Below are 7,129 nucleotides of genomic sequence, written 5' to 3' on the forward strand. Positions count from 1 at the left end.
TCTCACTTTAGAAACATCAGAGACACATAGGAGAAGTCCTACGGAGACTTCAGCAGAATCATTTATTCTGCAACCTGGATAAATGTGCATTCCACCAATCCCAGGTAACATATCTTCGGTATGTTTTTTCCGCGGATGGAATAGCAATGGATCCAGAGAAGGTCTCTGCGGTTCAGCATCGGCCATTTCCCACATCGGGTAAGGACATCCAGAGGTTCGTAGGTTTTTCGAACTTCTACCGAAGGTTCATACCTAATTTCTCAGCCCTAACTCAACCTTTGACCAATTTGTTGAAAAAGGGGGTGACGTTTGTATGGCCACCAACTACTCAACAGGCTTTTGATGAACTCAAGAGACTTTTTACTACAGCCCCCATTCTGATGACTCCCGATCAAAATTGGCAGTTCATAGTGGAGTCGGATGCTTCCCAGTGCGCCCTTGGGGCAGTTTTGATCCAGGCTGATGAGAAGGGACAGGAGCGTCCAGTAGCCTATCTATCCAAAACACTCACCACTGCAGAACTAAATTACACTGTATTTGAAAAGGAGCTTTTAGCTATGAAATGCGCATTTGAAGAATGGAGACACTTGTTGTTAGGAGCTAAATATCCTGTGGAAGTACGGACAGACCACCAGAATCTCAGAATCCTCCAATACGCTCAGACGTGTAATAGTAGACAGGCCCGTAGGGCACATTTTTTCTCTCCATTCCGGATTCTTTTTTCCTTTATTCCAGGACGGAATAATTTAAGAGCGGATGCTCTGTCCAGAAAAGAACTGATACCCACAGATCAGTTCCGGACGGAACCTATCTTCCCATGCTTTGCCTTGGGGATACAACCTGCATTGGTTTTTTATCCTGTCTGCAGCAACAAACCAAAAGTGCCATAGCACAAAGACTCCTTAAATCCACTCGTGCACCCTTGGTAAAGGAGAAAGGCTGTTACTTCAATGGTAGTTGGGCATTTATCTCAACCCAGTCTTTACAAAGAGAAGTTATTCATATATGTCATGACGCCAGAACCGCGGGACATAGAGGAACCGCAACTACTCAAGAACTGGTATCTCGTTTTTTTTGGTGGCCATCATTGAGAAGAGACATAAAGGAATACGTAGGGTCGTGTTCAATCTGTCTGCAATCCAAGTCTCCTTGACATTCCCGTTAGGGGAGTTAATCAAGATGCCTTTACCCACTGGCCCATGGCAGATTATCTCCACAGATTTTGTGGGGGAGTTACCACAGTCAGGGGGATGTTCAAGTATTATGGTAACCATCAATACTTTTACGAAGATGGCCCATTTCATACCCCTTCCTGGTCTTCCAACAGCTGCTCAGATGGCACAAATATTCATTTCAAGAATCTTCACATTTCACGGTCTCCCAGAAACAATCATCTCAGACCGTGGATCTCAGTATACTTCCCGTTATTGGAAACAAGTCTGTCATCTCCTTGGAGTCTCTCAGGCTCTTAGCTCAGGCTATCACCCACAGTCGAACGGACAAACCGAAAGGCTCAATCTGACTTTAGAAGGATATTTACGTAATTATGTAAGTGCAACGGTGGATGACTGGAGGGACCTTTTGCCGATGGCAGAATTTGCATATAACAACTCATACCACTCAGCAATAAGAACCTCTCCGTTCCACTGTTGTTATAGGTTTCATCCTGCCTCATTTCCCACAGCTTCATCGTCAACCTCCCAGTTTCCAGATGTTAACCTTTTGATGGAGCAGATATATCAAGGTCATCAACAAGCTAAGAGGGCTCTAAAGGAATCCCAGGACAGGATGAAAAGATTTTTAGACTGTCATCGAACCCTAGCCCCAGAAATCAAATCTGGAGATTGGGTTTGGTTGTCATCAAGATTATTTCCAAAGCATTTAGTGCCCTCGAAACTGTCACCTAAATTCTTTGGTCCTTTCTGGGTGCTAGCCTCTATCGGAACTGCAGCATTGAGACTCTGCCTCCCCAACACCTGGGCTTGCATTCACCCGGTATTTCACGTTTCCCAGCTGAAACCGGACAAAAGAAGTAAGTTCCATCTGAAGGCAGCAACTCGCCCACCTCCAGTTCTATCGCCTTCCGGTTCATCAAAGTTCAAAGTTCGAATTTTTAGACTGTCATCGAACCCCAGCCCCAGAAATCAAATCTGGAGATTGGGTTTGGTTGTCATCAAGATTTTTTCCAAAGCATTTAGTGCCCTCGAAACTGTCACCTAAATTCTTTGGTCCTTTCTGGGTGCTAGCCTCTATCGGAACTGCAGCATTTAGACTCTGCCTCCCCAACACTTGGGCTTGCATTCACCCGGTATTTCATGTTTCCCAGCTGAAACGGACAAAAGAAGTAAGTTCCGAAGGCAGCAACTCGCCCACCTCCAGTTCTATCGCCATCCGGTTCATCACAGTTCGAAGTGGCAGGTACCTGCGACTCCCGATATCATCATGGAAGGCTACAATACCTGGTAGACTGGAAGGGGTATTCTCCCTCAGATCGCTCATGGGAGCCAGAGGCCGGTGTTCATGCGCTGCGTTTGGTGAAGAAATTTCACAGCAGGCATCCCGAGAACCAGGGGGGAACCCGCCTAAGAAAGGGCATACTGTGATGATTACTTTGCCATCGTTGCAAACTATCATCAGACGCCACTCACAGCTCAGTACTACCAATAGGGATATTTCTGTTCTGCATGTCAGCGGTCTAGTTGTTCAGAAGCCTTCCCGGGAGGCCACGCCCCCTTCTTCTCCGGCATATCCAGGAAGTGGAATGGCAGTGCGGTGCGTGCTACTCTTGTAGAGACAGTCAGCGCTATGTACGTTTGCTATAGGTTATTATTGTTGACTGTTTGGCTAATGAATCTTATCTTCTTCTTTACTCATTCTACCCTTATTTCCTTCCAGTCCATATATTCACATCAGTTCCCGGCCAGCACTAATCACCAGAAAAAACTCTGAATCCTATCCACGGCTCATAGGGATCATAAAGAAGCTAGTGCGGTAGGTTTCGTTCCTCTTGAGTCTCTCTTCCAAGTATTAGATTCTTTTAAGATACGCAGCTCAGCCTGATACTTGACACAGATCCTATTTGTTTGTTCTTATGAGAAACCCGGGGCTGCAGCAGTGCAATCCTCCGGCTCCGTTTGCCTTCCGCATTCTTCATCCTTCAGAGGATTTCTGCATTTCAATCTATGGTAGGATTACTTCCAGTCATGCTGCAGGATTAATTTATACCACCAAGTTAACTCTGCACCCCTTCTACCGGAGCGCTGTTCCATTCCTCTCTTCTGTGTCATCCTGTAGCTCAGTTTCACGTATTTTCCATTCTGTCAGTGAGGTACCCAGTCGAAGAAGACCAGAGCAGTCTTTACTGTCAAAGGACCATGGTGAGAGACCACTTTGGTCCAGTGAGGGGAATTTAGGGGAGGGTCTTTCAATCTTCTCTTTCTTCCATTCATACATTCTTCTTCTTCCTTCCTCCCAGTTCCGAACTGAAGGACTGTTATCTAGCCATTAGCCGAGACAGAAATACCTTCCTTGGGGGATTGCATCCAGAACATCTCAAAACACCTCACAGGAGACCACGCCCCCCAGCAGCTCATCACAGGGTGTTTTCCCCTTTGGGGGTTTCCCTGGGAGCCTCTCCTGGTCCTAGTGTTTGAGCCGGGACCCAGAGGGGTTTTCAGGTAAGACTCCTACAGACATAATTTCCTATTTCCAGTATGGAATCTTTCCACGCATCCAGACTTGGGCAGGTGGTCTTTTTGGATTAATCCCATGCTAATCTGTAATGTGCACACTCAAGTATAACAAGCTCAGACGTTAACGTTTATGTAGCTTTTCTTACTATTGCACCCACCTGGGCAGAGCAAGGCATTAACCATGCGTCTCGATAAATATAAGCTTTTCCTACCTTGCCATCAAATTGAATTCCGTTTGCCAATGGAATAATCCTGTGTGTGGCCGAGCTTTAAAAAGGCTGAAGGCAAATGTAACAATACAATGTTTGAAGAAAAATATCATCATACAGGTGATTGAAAGAGTATTGTAAGTATATAAAACACAATGGGCCTCATTACGAGTCTGGTGGTAGCCGTGCCGGAAATACCAGCAGGCTGCCACCAGACCAGTAATACCATTCCGCCTCCATGATTGCCGGAAATCACCGGGACATTACAACCCTGGTGACCCGGTAATTTTGAAGGCGGAATTCTGTAAATCCCCATGGATGGGGACCATGGACGTCTATGACGGAGCCGTTGTTTCCATGTCTGCCTGCAGGCAGGTGGTGTTATTTCCGCCAGGTCAGACCTGGCGGGAGTGACACATCCCGCCGGCAGGACCCTGAATCAGCCGGTCTGGAAAAACGGTGGCAACGGATTTACCACCACCGTTGTTTCTGGATCGGCTGACTTGTAATGAGTCCCACTATGTTGGTGCTGGGCAGTATAGTGCTGCAGTCTAGGGCAATAGTTGGGTGATTAAGATTCAACAAGCACAAAATAGTTTCCTGGGCATGAGGTTTGGTTTGCCATGGTCTACATCTACTTTTATAGGGCATAGAGAAGTTGGTATTAGATACTTGAGTTATTTCAGTAGATTCAATAGTTTGTTGATAAAACATTGGCACATTGAAGAAGCACTATTGTGGTTACACTCTATAAACAATGGCCTACAAGGGACTGGTTTGGTTGAATAGTTTAGGACAGACAACACAAGTGTCAGTTCTGCTCCTTCAATCAAACAGCTAATGTTCACACAATTGGATGCTGTAAGAGAACACTGTGTGACGAATAGCACTATGGTGAAGCCATATTAGCTGTGTGTTGCATCTGTTACCCCAGCGTCTTATCTGTAGTGGTTTTCTTGGGCAAGCTAGAGGCATGTTCTAAAACATCTAAAAACGGAACTCTTGCCAATTGGTTACCAGGCAGGGCGCTGGAGGAAAGCAACTAACCACCCACTTTGTCCCTGAAGTAACTGATTCCTTGCAACATGTTGGGCCTCATTATGACTTTGGAGGCAGCCATGGTGCTACTGGCACCATGGCTGCCTCCAAAATTGTGTCCGGGTTCCCTGAATGGGGAAATACCGGGCCATTCCGACTTTGAAGGGCCCGGTATTTCCTCCTTCAGGGAACACAGACCCGGTCCTTCCCCATTCCCATTCGAGCCATCATAGGGCTCAATGGGAATGGGGAGGGAGCTAACAATGGGCCTGTTGATAACGGGCCCGTTGTTTGCTCCCTGGTCCCCTCGCGGGACCCGGTATGGACGTCTGATAAAACCAGACGTCCAGAGCGGGTCCCGCGAGGGAACCTCGTAATAGGGTGGAATGGGATTAACGGCGTCGGCACCATTAGCTGCGCCGTTAATCACATTCCGCACATCTCGTAATGAGGTAGCAGGACATTAACTTTCTGTGAAAGACTGTGAAAATGAATGACCTTAAGAACCTTAAAAGTGTTTATAGAAAGATTAATGAACCTAGACGACCAGTGCATCTTTTGAACGGTTGGCTCATGTTTTTGTAAGGTATTCTAAGGAGACACAAAAACATGCTGGACTTATTGAATTGAGTTGAATGCATTTTTGATTTGGAGACTGTATATTGTATCATAATGTTGGAATATTACATACTAGTTGCACCTTGTTAATCTCTAGGGTCTTTATACACAAACTGTAATATTTGCGTGTGTGAGTCTTTTTTACATATCATTATTTAGCAGGAATCATTGCTGGCAAGGGTGGTTGATGACATTGATCCTTTCTACCACTATTGGGATGTTTTAAATATCTCTGTAAAGAGAAGAATCTGTATGTTCGAGTTCATATTGTTTTTTTCAAGGAAATGTATTTGTTCTTTTTCTTTTACTTATTGTATTACTTTAATGGATTGGTGAATCCGAATAAAGTATTAGTCAACATGTAAAATATTTGGTAAGTGGAGTATACCGATTGTCGCCCCTTCAATTTTTCATCATCAGGGATAGCTTTAAGCAGGAAGGGATGTGAAGAATTAATGGAGATGTGACCTTATAACTAGACCCAAGAGAGTGTTTTGAGGTCAACAGCCCCTCGTTCAGGAGCAAGCAAACACTATGGGAAGATTGCAAAACTGTATTAAGAGGCGAGGCAATGATGTTCTCAGAAACTAGGGGGAAGTCCAGACCGGCAGAAATTGAAAGGATGGAAAGGGACATGTTCATGCTAGAAAGGAAGGCAATACATACAGACCATTGCAGGAGGCTTTCTGGGGGAGGTCAGAAGCTTGGGTCATGACCTCAAAATTGAGGCACTGCATAGGGATAACGAAAAAATTGCAGACACCAATGCACAATCTGTGCACTCAGAGACAAGACTGGCAGGCTCCTGGCCTGGTAATAAAGACAGAAAGTAAAGGTGTGACATGTTACTATGGTTAATGATAACAGTGATGTGAGATAACAGTGTGTGTGAGATGTTTTTTCCCAATACAATTAATATCTATATGCTTCGCAGAAGATAGCTTGCAATGAGGTATTTTAGGCATTCTTGAAGGATTTGCTAATCAAAAGACAATTGGAGACCCTTCAGAGTAAAATCACAGAGACTAGACTAACCAGTGCAATTGAGCAGTTGAATAAAAGGAAGGCACTGAAGCCCAACAGGTCCCAAAAAAAACTCTGATCACAGTTGCAGAAAGAAGTGGCACACCCCATATGATCCATGCTCTTGGATAGTAAACATAAAAAAACACCTCCAAAAATATTTAACATAAGCCATGGTAGTGGTAATCGCAAATGTCAGAAGAGGCCCAGAATGTTGTGCTTTGTACAAACACATATCTCTCATAAACACACAAACGTGATGGCTGCTTTTTGCCTATAATGTGGGATCTGATACACTGAGATCAAAATGGGTTTGGCCCAAAGTGATCAACAATTTTGACACAATGTAGACTGTATCTAGTGTTTAACCTGGCAGAAAGAGAGAATATCCTGCTGGGGATTTTCTTCTTGGACTATCTTTTCCTGATCAGCAGTCTGTTTTAGCATTATAGTCCATCACTGAAACATCACTAATGATCAGGAATGGGTATAATATTGAAAATGCTTTGGTGTAAATGTTTTAATTTGTAGTTAATCCACGTAGATGTT

General features: G+C 44.6%; 1 pseudogene; it reads left to right on the forward strand.

The window, feature by feature from the left end:
• Window positions 1-5,063: 5,063 nt before the first annotated feature.
• LOC138448253 (small nucleolar RNA SNORA49) lies at window positions 5,064-5,204 on the forward strand (annotated as a pseudogene).
• The last annotated feature ends 1,925 nt before the right edge of the window (window positions 5,205-7,129 follow it).

Source organism: Ambystoma mexicanum, chromosome 3q (assembly GCF_040938575.1).
Source record: "Ambystoma mexicanum isolate Mex_15411 chromosome 3q, UKY_AmexF1_1, whole genome shotgun sequence".
Lineage (NCBI taxonomy): Eukaryota > Metazoa > Chordata > Amphibia > Caudata > Ambystomatidae > Ambystoma > Ambystoma mexicanum.